Source organism: Dipodomys merriami, unplaced genomic scaffold, assembly GCF_024711535.1.
Source record: "Dipodomys merriami isolate MVZ:Mamm:240054 unplaced genomic scaffold, mDipMer1.0.p SCAF_151, whole genome shotgun sequence".
Lineage (NCBI taxonomy): Eukaryota > Metazoa > Chordata > Mammalia > Rodentia > Heteromyidae > Dipodomys > Dipodomys merriami.
In genome coordinates this window covers 2,612,256-2,617,819 of record NW_027202838.1, presented here as the reverse complement: position 1 = coordinate 2,617,819, position 5,564 = coordinate 2,612,256, and positions in this window count along the sequence as shown.

Below are 5,564 nucleotides of genomic sequence, written 5' to 3'. Positions count from 1 at the left end.
GCGTTCAAGCCTCTGACTAACGAAAAAGAGAGAGAGAGAGAGGAGAGAGGAGAGAGCGCGAGAAACTACATACAGGGCTGGGAAGGTGGCTCAGTGTAGAGTGCTTGCCTTGCATGCATGAGATCCTGGATTCGATTCCTCAGCACCACATAAGCAGAAAAAGCCAGAAGTGGCACTGTGGCTCAAGTAGTAGGGCGCTAGCCTTGAGGGGAAGAGCTGAGGGACAGCATCCAGGCCCAGAGTTCAGGCCTCACAACGGACACACACACACACACACACACACACACACACACACACACACACACACACACACACACACAAGAATTTACATATACTAGGGAAGAAAAATTATGCAGTGAATCTGCTGACATGTATAATCCATCTCACAGATGCTACCTTATCTCTAGTTAACCAGGAGCATAAAAGAATCATTGCTTTAATGATGAAATATACTATATCTAAACCATTTTGATAAACATTCCATCTGCAAGCTGTTCTCAAATATAACATTGTATATCCAGTACAGCAAACTACATTTGCTTTTTGCATACTACACATGCAATAAATGGTATTTGCAACTTGCTTAGAAATATTTTCTGAGGAAGCAAGTCAAAAGTATTTTTTAAAATACAAGGCTATTCTTAAAACAAATGACATAATGAAATACAGAGCAGCATGAGCTGACATTTATAAATGTCAATACTTGTAATTCCTGTATCAATGATTACTCAGCCACAGTGACAAAAATTATAGAGGAATTAGAGTGATCATAGCAGAGATAATCAAACAAGTTAGAGTTACTATGGCAACGGCAACTTTTCCTGCAGTGTGTATTGAAGCCACAACCTGATAGTTTCGTTTTTGTTTGTGCGTGTGTGTGCGTGTGCGTGTTCGTGTGTGTGTGTGTGTGTGTGTGTTGCCAGTCAGGGCCTGGGCACTGTCCCTGAGCCTCTCTGTGCTCAAGGCTAGAATCTGAGCCACAATGCCACTTCCAGCTTTTTTTTTTTTTTTTTTTTGGTATGTGGTACTGAGGCATCGAACCCAGGGCTTCATGTATGTAAGGCAAGCACTCTACCACTAAGCCACATTCCCAGCCCAACCCAATGTTTTTCCAAGTGATATTTTAGCTCCCTGGAGTTATGGGCACAATAGTTCCTGAGCCATGCCACTGAAATGTGCTTCTCTGGCTTGCTCACTATGAAGAAAGAAATTGCCCCAGTTCCTTGATAAACTGGTCTGACTTTATTTTTAGTGTAAAGGGTCAGCCTCTCAAACCTTCTGAAAAGGAGATGGTTGTATTTAGAGCAAGCTGTGAATGTGGGCCCATGCAGACACCCCCATGGCCGTCTACCATGCCAGCCAGGCCCCATTCATATAAGAGGAGAGCACTCTACCATTTGGAGCTGTAATCTAGAACACTGTAATGAACAAAAGTTGGTTTTCTAATATGCATGATGTGAAAGTCACTAAAATGCCAATTTTGTACATCTATTAATTTTTTTTTGCCAGTCCTAGGGCTTGAACTCAGGTCCTAGACACTGTCTCTGAGCTTTTTTTGTTTAAGGCTAGCACTCTACTACTGGAGCCACACCACCACTTCTGGCTTTTTCTGTATGTGGTACTGATGAATCGAATCCAGGGCTTTGTGCATGCTAGGCAAGACTCTACCACTGAGCCACATTCCCAGCCCTCATATTGCCTACTTTTTGAACATTGTAATGATGTTAAGAGGTACAGCTAATGGCTAAACTAGAACTGATTTTTAAATCAGTTTGGCTGAAACCTCAATTGTAATATTCTGAATTAGGTGTTATACAAACTATATGCACTTTTGTCTAAATTCAGGTCTTCAAGGAAGGATTCTTCTCTTATATACTTGCCAAATCTAACTCTCCTACTACATTTATTTTCTTCTTTCTTTCTTTTTGGTGCCAGTTCTGGGGCTCAAACTCAGGATCTTAGTTCCTTAGCTTTTCTGCTCAAGGCTAGCACTCTATCACTTGAGCCACAGTTTTATTTCTGGCTTTTTGCTGGTTAACTGGAAATAAAAATCTCATAGATGGGGCTGGGAATGTGGCTTAGTGGTAGAGTGCTTGCCTAGCATGATGAAGCCCTGTGTTCAATTCCTCAGTACAACATACACAGAAGGAAAAAATAAATCTCATGGACTTTTTCTTCCCAGGCTGGCTTTGAACCTCTATCCTCAGAACTCAGCTTTCTGAGTTAGTAGGATTACAGGCATTAGCCACCAGCACTGGTTTTGGTTTCTAACTTCTCACCAAAAGATTAAGTTCCAGTCCTGCTGCGCCTCCGAACTTGCATATCTGCGATTTGAATGGATCTGTTCATAACAGTCAATGTTACTGACCATGAGAAAAGACAGAATAAATTTAAGTTCCTCCAGACACTTACTACAGTCAAAATCATAACAAGCCAGCAGAGTTATATGATGATTATATGATAACTTTCCACAACAGACCTTCTCCTCTATACAGCATAAAAACTTACATACGGGGCTGGGAAGGTGGCTCAGAGTAGAGTGCTTGCCTTGCATGCATGAGGCCTGGGTTTGATTCCTCAGCATCACATAAGCAGAAAAAGCCAGAAGTGGCACTGTGGCTCAAGTAGTAGGGCGCTAGCCTTGAGGGGAAGAGCTGAGGGACAGCGCCCAGGCCCAGAGTTCAGGCCTCACAACGGACACACACACACACACACACACACACACACACACACACACACACACACACACACACACACACACACACACACACACACACACACACACACACACACACACACACACACACAATAATTTACATATACTAGGGAAGAAAAATTATGCAGTGAATCTGCTGACATGTATAATCCATCTCAGATGCTACCTTATCTCTAGTTAACCAGGAGCATAAAAGAATCATTGCTTTAATGATGAAATATACTATATCTAAACCATTTTGATAAACATTCCATCTGCAAGCTCTTCTCAAATATAACATTGTATATCCAGTACAGATATATCAATGTGTTTTGTCCACAAACAAAGCTTGCAGTGACAAATCTGTGAAAGTTTCAAATCTTTTATCATTAGTGAATAGGAGAAAATGCCTCAGTGAATGGGAGAGAACACATCATTCACAGAATAAACAAAATGGCCAAGATACAAGGATAAAAGAGAAACAAGAAGAATATTACACACAGCTCTACACCTCCTAGCCTCAGACGGAAGAATGCTAAGGCATTTAGTAAGTGGACTTGCAAGAAAAGTTATTGAATTTATATTGGTTAAAAGGAAGACTAGGAGCTGGGCTCAGGTGGCTCATGCCTATAATCCTAATTACTCAGGAGCCTGAGATCTGAGGATCACAGTTTGAAGCCAGCCTGGGCAAAAAAGCCCATGAGATTCTTTTTGTTGGTGGTGGTGGTGGTTGTGGGGCTTGAACTCAGGGCCTGAGTACTGTCCCTGAGCTATTTTGCTCAAGGCTAGCACTCTATCACTTTGAACCACAGTGCCACTTCTAGTTTTTGAGTGGTTAATTGAAGATAAGAGTCTCACAAGGACTCAAAAAAAGTTGTGGTTCAAAGCCAGCCCAGTCAGGAAAGTTCATAAGACATCTCCAATTAACCACCAGAAAACTGGAAGTGTTGTTGTGGCTCAAAGTGGTAGAACACTAGCCTTGAGCAAAAATGCTCAGGGACAGCACTGAAGTCTTGAATTCAAGCCACACGACTAAAAAAAAAAAACTCTCAAGGACTTTCTTTCCCAGGCTGGCTTTGAACCATGATCCTCAGATCTCAGTCTCCTGAGTAGCTAGATAACAGATACAAGTCACCAGGGCTCTGCTTCATGAGATTCTCATCTCCAATTAGCCAGGAAAATGACAAGAGTTGTGGTTCAAATGGAAGAGCACCAGCCCTGAGTAAAAAAGCTATGGGACTGTGCCCAGGTACCACGTTCAAACCATAGTACCAGCACAAAAAGAAAAAAGAAAAGACAACCATTATTACAGCTACAGCATTGTAGGAAAGTCTACTGTGCTCAGAAGCTAAGTTCCAGTGATGTGAGGTCATTTTGATATTTACTTGAATTCTGGGCCTGGGCACTGTCCTTTAACTCTTTTGCTCAAGGCTAATACTCTACCATTTTGAGCCACAGTGTCGCTTCCGTTTTTCTGGTCCTTAGTTGGAGACAAGAGTCTTACAGGGCTGGGAAGGTAGCTCAGCGGTAGAGTGCATGCCTTGCAAGCATGAGGCCCTGGGTTCGATTCTTCAGCACCACATAAACAGAAAAAGCTGGAAGTGGCGCTGTGGCTCCAGTGGTAGAGCACTAGCCTTGCGCTGAAGAGCTGAGGGACAGCGCCCAGACCCAGAGTTCAGGCCCCATGACCGGCAAAAAAAAAAAAAAAAAAAAAGAAAGAAAAAAAAAGAGTCTTACAGACTTTCCTGTCCAGGCTGGCTCTGAAATGTGATTCTCAGATCTCAGACTCCTAAGTAGCTAGGATTACAGGTGGGAACTATCAGCACTGGACTTATTTTGACGTTATATTTATCCATCTTTGAAGATAAAAATGTCTTTAAGAACACAAAGATCATGTTCTAGCTCTAAAGAGAAATCATGTAATTCTTTGTTAGCTATAGAAATAGTTATAGTGCTTTGGGAAACAAAGGCTACCTTCTGAGGAGAGCTGGCAACAAACTGAGAATTTTGGCCAATTTAATAGTCTGAAAACTAAACATCAATTTAATCTAATAACTTATATCTAATACTGCATTTCCCATGGGAAGAAAACTCCCCAACGTGTCCAAGTGGTTCATTGTCAAATAGCTAGTGAGATCCAATGTAAACGGAAGCAATATGAATGAACACATATTCATTGCACCTATTTATTTATTTATTGTGGACCATTGTGGGGCCTGAACTCTGGGTACTGTCCTTCAGCTCTTCAGCTCAAGGCTAGCGCTCTACCACTTGAACCACAACGCTACTTCCAGCTTTTTCTGCTTAAGTGGTGCTGAGGGCTTGAATCTAGGGCCTCATGCATGCAAGACAAGCATTGTACCACTGAGCCACCTTCCCAACCCCTCATTTGGCACTTTAAATGCAAAGTTTGCTTTTAATGAAAATGAGTTCTTCTCTGATGGCCTGTCAAAATACTTAGCTAGGCTGGGTGCAGGAGGCTCACACCTGTAATCCTAGCTACTCAGGAGACTGAGATTATGAGGAATGTGGTTCGAAGCCATCCCCAGTAGGAAAGTCTGTGAGACTCTTATCTCTTATCTTAACTAGCAAAAAGCCAGAAGTGGAGGTGTGTTTCAAGCAGTAGAGTGTCAACCATGAGTGAAAAAGCTAAATAAGAGCATGAGCCCTGAATTCAGTCCCAGTACTGGGGGAAAAAAATAAATTTCCTTTCTTTTTATTGGTTGGAGACTGGGACTTGAACTCAATTGACACTTTCATCCACTGGCTAGCATTCTAACAGATGAGCCATGTCTCCTACCCCCAAAATTAATTTCTTGAAAGAACTATGAGAAACTTAAAAAGCAAACAACTTAGCTTTACTCTGCAG